Below are 12,409 nucleotides of genomic sequence, written 5' to 3' on the forward strand. Positions count from 1 at the left end.
CTCAACGACCTGTTGAGAGATAAAGTACTGTCTGTAAGAGCAGTGTGAGAAAAATAGTGTGCTGTGTTGATGTAAGATGTTAGGAAAACGTGAGACTTCCTGCCATGAGCGAGGCAGCAAACAGCTGGCAGAACCCATTCTTAGCGACTGAGAAGGGATCAGAGGATGCCACTGGCTTCCAGCTGTGCCACGGAACTCAGCACCTGCGAGTTAGCAGAGCTCGCCGTGGAGCTCCCTGGATGGGAAGGGTGAAGAAATTATGTGGATCATAGAAGGGTGCAGAGCCCGTGGACTAGAAACACGGAAACGGCCCCCTCCAGAAAGAGGTACTTCGACACCAAATTCCACCTTGGAGCACTTCTGAGACCTGATGGTCCAGATCCCACCAGTGGAAGGATCCTCACAGAGAGTCCTGAGGGCGTGTGGGAGTAGAGGTAGGAACCTCGAGAGACACCGGTGCTGGGGACCAGGAGTTAGAGGGAAGGGAAGGGCTCATGGGAGGCTGGGGCTGAAGAGGAGAAGGGAGGCCGTTCTTGGACGTGAGGGGTTCTGTGGAAATCGATGAATCTGAAAATCCTGAAACATAAAATACTCCCTCTATTCCAAAAGCAAGAGTTGTTCATTCTCGTACAAGTTCAGTTCCACATACAGAGAGGAGGGGACATCCACAAACTAAGAAACCCTGCTGGCCAAACATCCCACTGGCCTCTGCCTGGTATCTTCATCATCACCAATACAGCAACAGGTGAGACACTCAAAGTTAGCATAAACTAGCATTCAACAATGCAAAAGTAGTGTATGGAGAAAAAGAGGCTCAAAAGGGGAGAACCAGATGTCAGCCAGTAAAAATTCTCCAGCAAAAAGAAATCAGGTGAAAATTTCAGTGTAACACCAGAACCTAACCTAGATAATCCTAAGTATTTATGGATGTAAGTAAAACATGTCAAATCAGAAACTCAAAAATGGAGAAGCAAAATGGACAAGAAAAAAAAATGAGAGTAAATGAACCCAGAAAAAATGAAACACACAAAATGAACTGGAAATTAAGACTAAATTACAAGATGACTAAGAAGGAATAGTCAACTGGAAAGATAATACAACAGATGAATACATAGAATACAAAGATAATATGTAGATGAAAAGGATACAGCCAAGAGATGGAAAATGAAATAGATTAAAAAAAATCAGAGACGATAAATGTAGAAGACACAATGTCCACAAAACCAGAAAGTCTGAAGAAAAAGGCAGACAAGTAGAATATTTAAGTTTACACTTTGGATGTAAGAAATCTTCCTAGAAATAAAAGGAGGATCCTAGACACCAGTAAGACCCCACCATATGCATACGCAAGTTGGTCCAGTCATTATCAGTTCTAAGATGTAGCCACTAAAGCTGTTAGATGTAAACGTGAACAAAGATCCCTCTGGCCCTCTAGGTAACTGACTGAATTACTTTTTGTTTGTTTTTTTATATTTTATTTATTTGACAGAGTTAGAGAGAGAGAGAGAGACAGAGAGAAAGGTCTTCTTTCCGCTGGTTCACTCCCCAAATGGCCGCTATGGCTGGAGCTACGCCGATCTGAAGCCAGGAGCCAGGTGCTTCTCCTGGTCTCCCATGTGCGTGCAGGGCCCAAGCACCTGGGCCATCCTCCACTGCACTCCCGGGCCACAGCAGAGAGCTGGACTAGAAGAGGAGCACCTGGGATTGAAATCGGTGCCCATATGGGATGCCGGCGCCGCAGGCGGAGGATTAGCCAAGTGAGCCATGGTGCTGGCCCCCAAACTGGGTTACTCTAAAACAACCAAATTGACATAAGATTTTTGAAGAAATAAAGCAAGACAAATGAAGGTAACATTTGTAAGAAGCTCAAAAGAAAAAGCGTGAGTCGGACTTCTCTGTCTAGCCAACCTCTTACGATGCAGAGGCCACAGACAAACAGTGTTGGCACGCAAACTCCCCGGGAGTACACGCCTCAGGGACAATTCCTAAGAAACCTACTGTAGCTTCGTTTGATGAAGGGGTGACAGAGGAGAAAGAGTAATAGTGCGAATCAAATAAATTTAATTGGAGATCCACATTAAAGCAAGCAGAGGCAGGGGAGGTGGAATTTTATAGATTCTGACAAAATAGTAATAATTCAACCAAAACTTGAGCAAGAAAGAGACAAAAACTGGGTCAGCTCACAGATTGTTGTGTAGTAGGTAGGAGATAGTGATGTCATGTAAAGCTGAAAAAACAAACAGCAGGTATCTAAATGAGGGAAAAGAGGACTATGGGTGTTACGCAAACTAGTACCATAAATATAGTAGCACAAAAATAAAAATCTTTATAATAAATGAAAACACTATAAGGAAAAAATACATAAGGAAAAAAAGCACAGTAACTATTAGATAAAATATATGACCTATGCTGACACCAAGCATCTGTGTCACACAAATAAGGCAAATTAGCCTTATCTTGTATTTTTAAAAATTCAGACTGGTTCAACAGCTTTTAGGGTATACGCTGATGCCAAGTGATACATCTAAGAAGAAGTGATTCGGACAAGCTGAAAAGAAGATGGAAAAATGCATACAGTGAGATTATAAGGGGAAGGCAGGGTGGCAGTCCTGATAGCAAACAAGGTAGAATTGAGGCCATGGCTCAATAGGCTAATCCTCCGCCTTGTGGCGCCGGCACACTGGGTTCTAGTCCCGGTCGGAGCGCCAGATTCTGTCCCGGTTGCCCCTCTTCCAGGCCAGCTCTCTGCTATGGCCAGGGAGTGCAGTGGAGGATGGCCTAAGTACTAGGGCCCTGCACCCCATGGGAGACCAGGAGAAGCACCTGGCTCCTGCCTTTGGATCAGCATGGTGCACCAGCTGCGGCGGCCATTGGAGGGTGAACCAACGGCAAAGGAAGACCTTTCTCTCTCTCTCTCTCTCTCTCTCTCACTCTCACTCTCACTGTCCACTCTGCCTGTCACAAAAAAAAAAAAAAAAAAAAAAAAAAGGTAGGACAGCGTGCGCTGTAGTCACCGGAGCGGCCTGTCAGTACTAACCCGTGGTCTCACGTCCGGGAATTTTGGTTGTTTGAATTGCAATATAACTGGATCCTCAGTTTCTTCACAGTTTCCCAAATGTTTTCAAAGTGCTTAGAGGGTTGAAAATCACAGAAATAAGGCAAAAAGATTGTAGAAGAAGTAGTAGAACAGTAGGAAAATAACATTCACCATAGCAAGTAAGTAAATAAAATACTTAGAAAAAATTAGTAACTAATGTGAGGAAAATACATAAAAAGACATGTTTAGTAGGCATTTATTTATACTGAATGTGATGAGCTGTGTATATATTTATGTATGAATATCAGATTTATAAAACTTCTAAGATATAAACTTAAAATAATCCCAGTAAATATACCAGCAAATTATCCGGGAGCTCAACTAGTTAATTCTCATAGTTACATAAAAGGTAAACATGTGTACAGCTGTAAAGCTCCTATAAAAGCATTTGTTAGTGTTAATACATTAAAACAAAGAATGAAAACTAATTAAAGGAGTGATACTGGTGAATGAATACATGGACTATCTGACCAGTGGGCCAGGAGAGGAAATCCAGGAGTAGCCGCCTACACATGGTGATCTAGTGAGTGACAGCATATAGGATGACTGGGGGCAGAGATGGACTTTATGGAAAATGGTTCTTGGGATTCATAGTTTATACCAAATTGATAGGAATTGTAAAAACTGATATGTGTGTAGAAATACTAGGAAAACTCTTGAGTAAATTTCTTGGCAGTTTGGGTAAGGGAAAAGCTTTTCTGACAAAAAATTCAGTTGCAAAAAAAAAAAAAAAAAAGGATGAAGGCATTCTATTATAACAAAAAAAAAACCTCCTTTTGTATTGGAATAATCATTAGAATCAAAGAATAAATGAAAATTTTGGAGAAGACAATTGAAACTTCTTTAATAAGTAAAATGCTAATTTCCCTATTATACATGAAGAAATAAAAATAAGGGGGAAAAACCACCCCTTCACTAAAATGAACGAGATAAGGAGGCAGTTCAGAGAAAATATTTAAACAAAGAGTTTTTAAGCTATGAAAAGATGGTCAACTTGATTGACGAAGATTATCACACACTCAAAAAAACTACAGAACCATGGGCTGGTGCCGTGGCTCACTTGTTTAATCCTCTGCCTGTGGCGCCGGCATCCTATATGGGAGCTGGGTTCTAGTCCCGGTTGTTCCTTTTCCAGTCCTGCTCTCTGCTGTGGCCCAGAAAGGCAGTGGAGGATGTCCCACGTTCTTGGGCCCCTGCACCCACATGGGAGACCAGGAGGAAGCACCTGGCTCCTGGCTTCGGATTGGCAAAGTGCCGACCACAGCGGCCATTTGGTGGATAAACCAATGGAAGGAAGACCTTTCTCTCTGTCTTTCCCTCTCACTGTCTAACTTTATTTGTCAAATTAAAAAAAAAGAAAGAAAGAAACTACAGAACGAGAGAACAATAATCGGTATTGTTTTGACTGCTGTTACTTTGCTGCAATATCAATAGGAAATTCACTGTGCACCTGCTCCCCATGTAGGACCTCTATCCTTAATGAGTTGTACTTTGAGAATTAATGATAAAACTAATCTTCAAACAGTACTTTATACTTTGTGTGTCTGTGTTGGTGCAAACTGTTACAATATCTACTTAGTATAGAGTTGATCTTCTGTATATAAAGATAATTAAAAATGAATCTTAATGAAGAATGGGATGGGAGAGGGAATAGGAGGTGGGATGGTTTTGGGTTGAGAGGGTGGGTATGGGGGGAAGAAGTGCTATAATTCAAAAGTTGTACTTATTAAATATATCTTATTAAATAAAAGCTTTCTATTAGAAGAAGAAAAAGACCTAAGCCAGACCCTTGATTCTGTCTCTGCCTTGTTGTTTCACAGTGGGACTTCTTTCTCCTGAATGTACTCCCACCATTTACCACACAGTCCTATGCTCACAGCCTCCTCAACAAGGAGCTAAATAAACCTCTTTTCCTTATAAAGTTGCCATTTCTCAGGTATTTCATTATGGTAATGAAAACCAAACTGAAAAAAAAAAAAAGAAAGAAAAAACCAAACTAATCCATATTGTTTCTTAACTCTGTGAGAAAGTTTTAATTATATGACCTTCAAGGGTTTGGTTTGCTGAAATTATTTTTGTAGATGTATTCTCTGTGATTCACAAACTTTTATTCTATTTTTAGCTGTTAAATTACTATTATAGGTAGGCTGGCACCACGGCTCACTAGGCTAATCCTCTGCTTTGCGGCGCAGGCACACTGGGTTCTAGTTCCGGTCGGGGCACAGGATTCTGTCCCGGTTGCCCTTCTTCCAGGTCAGCTCTCTGCTGTGGCCCGGGAGTGTGGTGGAGGATGGCCCAAGTGCTTGGGCCCTGCACCCCATGGGAGACCAGGAGAAGCACCTGGTTCCTGGCTTTGGATCAGTGCGGTGCGCCAGCCGCAGCACGCCAGCTGCGGCGGCCATTGAGGGTGAACCAACGGTAAAGGAAGACCTTTCTCTCTCTCTCTCTCACACTGTCCACTCTGCCTGTCCAAAAAAAAAAAAAAAAAAAAAGTACTATTATAGGGGCCAGCACTGTGGCACAGCGGGTTAAAGCCCTGCAATGCCAGCAATGTGTTTGGGCACCAGTCGAGACCTGGCTGCTCCACTTCCAATCCAGCTCTCTGCTATGGCCTGGGAAAACAGTGGAGAATGGCCCAAGTCCTTGGGCTCCTGCACCCATGTGGGAGACCCAGAATAAACTCCTGGTTCCAAGCTTCGGAATGGCTCAGTTCTGGCCATTTGGAGAGTGAACAACGGATAGAAGACCTCTCTCTCTCTCTCTCTCTCTACCTCTCTCTGTAACTCTATCTTTCAAACAAATAAATTAATCTTTAAAAATATAGCGATATCAAATTTTCTTTTAAAAAGCCCTGTTCCTCAACAGTAGAAGCGAGGGCTATAAACAACCATTGAAGCTCAAAATGTCAATTTTACTAATACACATTACCTTTTAGGAACTCTGTTAGTTATCACAGGTCAGGGAAGCATAGGGTATTTGTCTTTTGGGGGCTGGTTTATTTCATTAAGTATAGTGGTTTCCAGTTGCACCCATGTTATTATGAAAGATGGGATTTCATTGTTTTTTTTGGCTTAGTAATAATCCATATACATACCACTTTTTCTTTATCCAGTCCTGGGTTGATGGACATCTGGGTGATTGTATGTCCCAGCCATTGTGAATTGAGCTTCAGTAAACGTGGGGGTACAGATAACCCTTTCATATGCTGATTTCATTGCATTCTGTTTGGGCACATTCCCAGGAATGGGATGGCTGGGTCATGTGGTAGATCTATTTTCAGCTTTCTGAGTTATGTCCATTCTGTCTTCCACCTGTTTGCTTGACTTCTGGCATCTAGAGGCTGCTCGCATTCTTTGGGGTGTGGTGTCTTTCTCCATCTTCAGAGCCAGCACTCTGGGTTCTCTCTGTCCTTTCTTCCTTGGTCACCTAAGGAGCCTGACTCAACCATCCCTCATCTTAACACGCTAACAGTTTCCAGGCTTTGGAAGCAGGCGCTACTCTATCATAGTTGGGGAAGGAAGTTCCTGTGTTCTCAGAATTTTACAAAGTAGATTAATTACTGATTGAAAAGGTAAAAAAATGCACCTTTCCAACAATTGACTTGAGTTCATTAAAAATGTCAGTGACATAAAAAGAAAAGCATAGAAAGTGACCTGTGGCAGCTCAGAGGGGATTAAAGAGATGTGCAGATAAGTGAAATGAGTTGTTTTTGTTGGATTCCGGATTTAAGCTGTAAATCGGTAATGACAATGTTTTTTAGACCAATGAAGGATTTCAAATATGGGCTGGGTAATACACAAATTAATGTTTTCATATTAAATATGTAGACAACTGATGACATTGTGAAGATTGTCCTTGTTCTGAAGACAGTAGGTTGTGGTAGGATGTCTTCAGTTTACCGAGGTGTATGAGATGTGTCAGGGAAGGCATGGAGTGAAAAAAAAAAAAAGAAAATGTGAATATGAAGATGTATTAGTGTTTGTGGAAACTTAGTGAAAGATTAACTTGATGGCTGAAGCTTTTTGCCATGTTTCCTGTGTGAATGGTCATTTTTGCCATTGCACCAATAAAAATCAGCTATCAGTGAATTGTTTTAAACATTTGACACTCAAAAGTATGCTAAATGCTAAATGTTGACCTCTTGATTTTCTGAAAACCAAAAACCTTTCCTGTTACCCACTTTTGATTTTTTTTTAAAAGATTTATCTATTTGAAAGTCAGAGTTACACAGAGAGAGGAGAGGCAGAGACAGACAGAGATCTTCTGTCTGATGGCTCATTCCCCAGATGGCCACAATGGCTAGAGCTGCACTGATCTGAAGCCAGGAGCCAGGAGCTTTTTCCAGGTCTCCCACGTGGACGCAAGGGCCCAAGGGCCCAAGGACTTGAGCCATCCTCTACTGCTTTCCCAGGCCATAGCAGAGAGCTGGATAGGAAGCAGAGTGGCCGGCTCTCAAACCGGTGCCCACATGGGATGTGGGCGCTTCAGGCCAGGGCGTTAACCCGCTGCACCACAGCGCCAGCCCCGTAGTTTTGAATTTTAATCTATTGCCATTTTGACAGGCAGAGTGGACAGTGAGAGAGGGAGAGACAGAGAGAAAGGTCATCCTTTGCCATTGGTTGACCCTCCAATGGCTGCCACGGCCAGGTGCACTGCGGCCGGCGCACCGCGCTGATCCGATGGCAGGAGCCAGGTACTTATCCTGGTCTCCCATGGGGTGCAGGGCCCAAGCACTTGGGCCATCCTCCACTGCACTCCCTGGCCACAGCAGAGAGCTGGCCTGGAAGAGGGGCAACCGGGACAGAATCCGGCGCCCCGACTGGGACTAGAACCCGGTGTGCCGGCGCTGCAAGGCGGAGGATTAGCCTGTTGAGCCACGGCGCTGGCCCTATTGCCATTATTTTTTAAGTTGGCTTAAATGCTTCACACTTGGCCTTTAATTAACTGGCTGGTGTGGGTTGAACATGGGCTCCCTTTGGTTCTTGGGAGCCTTCCCTGCAGCTCTGCTCTCCTGTAGGCAGGTCGTTAGGATCGATCCAGGAGGTCACCTTCCCTCTCTCATGTGTAATGAAAGGGTTTTCTAGCCTCCACCTTGGTAAACAGGATACCAGGCATTTCTCTCCCGGCTCCACGTGCTCTGAGTTGATGGCTGTTTGCAAACTGTGTCCCGTATCAGGGAAGACCCCTTTGCAACCTAAGTAACTTCCCCCATCTCACATCTCACACAAACATGTGCATTATGGCAACTTTTTTTTTTTTTTTTTGACAGGCAGAGTGGACAGTGAGAGAGAGAGACAGAGAGAAAGGTCTTCCTTTTGCCGTTGGTTCACCCTCCAATGGCCACTGTGGCCGGCGCACCGTGCTGATCTGAAGCCAGGAGCCAGGTGCTTCTCCCGGTCTCCCATGGGGTGCAGGGCCCAAGCACCTGGGCCATCCTCCACTGCACTCCCTGGCCACAGCAGAGAGCTGGCCTGGAAGAGGAGCAACCGGGACAGAATCCGGCGCCCCGACCGGGACTAGAACCCGGTGTGCCGGCGCCGCAAGGTGGATGATCAGCCTAGTGAGCCGCGGCGCTGGCCTATGGAAACTTTTTCAAGCCACAGTTCTGCATGTTCTTGAGAAGGGAAGCTTTTTAAACCAACCCTTTGTCATTGTTTGCGGATGTGACTTTGATTTCCAAACAGTGAGCATGGGCGAGAGAGACGAGCCCAGGACCTGGCTGTGGACAAAGCCAGCATGCATGCCTGAAAAGCTATTCACCACTTCCGGCTGGCTTTTTTTCCCCCTTACAGAAGTTTCCTTAGGGTTCCAGCGTTGTATCACCTGATGAGCTACACAGCTCCTTACTATGTGAGATTAGACGCAACTGGGTTTTGGAGAACTCTTTATTAAAATGCCCTGAAGTCATAAAAGCGCACTTTGAAGTAGCACGGGAGGCAGCTGCCTGAGTAAGTTGCAGATCAAAACATGCCGCTATCCCTGTGGCCAATGAATAGGAGAACTGGGTTTCAGTGCACAAGTGTTTGGGGCGAAGAAATGATTTTGTGCTGATAAAAGCAAGTGGAGAATGGAGCACGGAGGCTATGGACCTAGCTCCTTGACCATGGTGGTTCGTAGTTCCAGTATTTCTCCAATAGCCTATCAGGCTTTTTACATTGAAAACCTTTCTTTTCAATTCATCACTCCTTCTCTGCTCCACTGCTGACCTCCTTATCTTTATTCTTGAAAGAGAGCCCACTGGCCTACTCCCCTATAGACAAGCCCTCTGAGGCCGGTGTGGGCCATTTCTGCTTTTCCCTGCCCTTGTTCTGATACAAGCCATCCCACATTAGACTCTTTTTCTTCCTCATTATTTTCCCATTCATGCTTGGTGAAAGCCTGCAATAGGACATCAGAATAAAAATGCTCACAGCAGTCTCTGTGAGAAGCTGTGCATTATCGACTTGGGAGACAGGCTGTTGACTGGCCGTTCGCTTTGGACTTCAGAGCTTACTGGCTAGTGAGTGAAATTGAGGCAGTTGAAAAATCTCTTGATCATTGTCTTCCTGGGGTTTTTCTGAATTCAGAAAACAAAATGGAAATGGTCAGTTCATCTCGGCGCATGGTGTGAAAGAACGTTGGAAAGGGATGGGGAGACCAGATTGGCAGTGACACAGTCCCCGATCACTAGGTACTGCTGTCCATCCCAGTGCACCTTCTGGGCAGGCCACGGAGAGCAAGTCCGGCTGGAACTGGCCACAGGCTGATCCTGATGAAGGCCCTGTTTTAAATAATGCACTCATCAAGCTATTTGATACTTCATTCACGTTCAAGTACAGTTACCCAGTCGTGCAAGAGAACAGTGCAGATGTGAGGGTAACCCACTTTGTATTCTTTCTCAGAACTGACAGAGGTTGTAGCCTAAGGAGCCACTTTGCTGAAATGTCTGAGAATTCCCTCTACTACCCAAAGACCGCATGGGGATGCCCTGAAGATGCCAGCAAAGCCCAAAGCCAGTATCACATACCCCCTGCCAAGGATGTGCGTACATCAACAAACAGAAAACTCACTAAGCATGTGTCTGAACTCAGTTCTGCCCTACCACACCCTTACAACATGTTTCTGTCTGGATGAGAGAGAAAGCTCAGAATTGATGATTACTTGTTCCTCTAGGATAGGACGTAATTCTGCATGTAAGCACTCTCAGTATGCAGAATACGGATTTCAACCTACAATGTGAATCTCTACAGTTAATACACTTTTTGTTTTTTACGTAGCCTTTTCTCCAGTTTTATAAAAAAAAACAGTGGCATATAGACTGTGAAGCCTCAAAGATAACCTGATAGTATAAATGTTCTAAGTGCATGTGAATGATACATGTGAATGTGTTTTGCTATGTGCATACAAGCAATCTTCCACAAATAACAGCTCTGTTCCGTCTTGGTTGTCTAAGTCAGTGTGTTTGTGGACCGGAGTTCTCTCTGGATGGAACATTGAGTCACTGAACAGACTCGGACTCTTGATGTTGGAGCAAATGGCGCCATCATGACTGCAGGCCTGGAGGGTCTGAAGTGGGTGATCTGAGTCAGACTGGCAAATCCGTGCAGCCAGCTCAGTGGCTCCGTCTCTTCCTTAACCATGACCACCTCCATTGACCACCACAACACCCAGAACAAAGAGCTCCATAATAAAGAGTTGTGCTAGGGACAGTGTCTGGAGGACAGAGGTTGTGGGGAGCAACTGGGAGCAACTTGGACTAGACTAAGTTACTGGAATTAAGACTTATTCTATGCATCTGCTCTCCCACAATATGGCGCTGAGAAGGGAAACAGCTTCTACACAGCTGCCTCCAGTTCAACCAATAAACTGTAGGACCTGCTCCTGATTGGAGGAGAGCAGCGTACTCGGCGTGTGGGTAGCAGAGTTGGGATTGGTGGAAGAGGACTATAAAGGAGGAGAGAGACAACATGCACCAGGAACATCTAAGGGGAACGCCTGTGCAGCCCCCGAGAGAGCCGGCCGGTGGTGTGCCGCTCCCCTGCGGAAGTGGGGAAAGTGGCCAGGGGGAACCGCCCTTCCACGGAGGTGGAAGGGACGGCAGCCAACCCAGGAAGAACCAGCAGCAAACCCGGGGAGGGCCGAGCAGACAAAAGAACAGCGCAGGGTCCTGTGTCGTTCCTCCACGAAGAGGGGGAGCGACAGAGGTTACAGAAGGGGTGAGGTGGACTTGTTGAAAACGTTGAAACTGTTCACATTTAGAATGCCCTTTCGAGAGGAAAGCAAGGAGACACACTGTGTATTCCTGACATGATGCTTTTGTTTTTGTGAGACTTACCTTCACTGTTAAGGATGACATCATCCATACCAATTCTAAAAAGTTAACCATGGGAATAGACAAGATCATCACGAACGCTGTCATGTTTGCTGCAGCTATTTTAAATAATTTTATTTTTACATAGTCTTAGACACACAGCTGAATTGAGCAGAAATTTCAGGGAGCTCTCTCATACCCAATGTCAGCGGTAGATGTGTTAGAATCAAGGAACCAACATGAACGCATTGTTACTACCTGAAGTCTGCAGTGAGGTTAGGGTTTGCTCTTGGGCGTTCTGCGGTTTTGGACAGATGAATAATGGCATGGATCTACCGTTCCTGTAGTAGCACAGAGAAGTTGTAAAAACCCTTGATGCCCATTTTCTGACCCCTCTGACCTACTCTTAAACACTGAGCAACTACTGATTCTTTTATTGTTCCTAGTTTGATGCTTTCCAGAGTTTCACGTTGTTGGATTCATGCACGACTTAGATTTTCCCCAGGTTGGTTTGTTTGATTTACCAACAAGCATTTAAGTTTTTTTTTCCCATGTCTTCTTGTGAATTAAGAGCTCATGTCTTTTTTTAGGACTGAGTAATATTTTACCATATAAATGTACTACAATTTATCCACCTTTTCAAGGACATCTTGATTTCTTTAAAATTTTGGCAATCATGTATAAGGATGTATAGACATTCAAACAGAGTTTTGTTGTTAGTGGTGATATGTGTGTAAGTTTTAAGTTCGGGTTAATTCCAAAGAGAGTGACTGTTAGATTGTGGGGTAAGGGTAAGCGTTGGTTTAGTTTTGTAAGAAACTGCCAAACTGTCTTCTTCCAATGGCTTTGCATCATTTTGCATTCCCAGCAACAATGAATGAGAGTTTATGTTGCTGCACATCCTTCATCGCATTTGGTGTTAACAGTGTTCTGGATTTTGACCATTTTTAATTGAGGTGCTATGATATCTTGTTACTGCTTAAATTCTAATTCCATGGTATTTTTGCTATTTTTTATGATGT

Source organism: Oryctolagus cuniculus, chromosome 6 (genome assembly GCF_964237555.1).
Source record: "Oryctolagus cuniculus chromosome 6, mOryCun1.1, whole genome shotgun sequence".
In the NCBI taxonomy this organism is placed as follows: Eukaryota; Metazoa; Chordata; class Mammalia; order Lagomorpha; family Leporidae; genus Oryctolagus; species Oryctolagus cuniculus.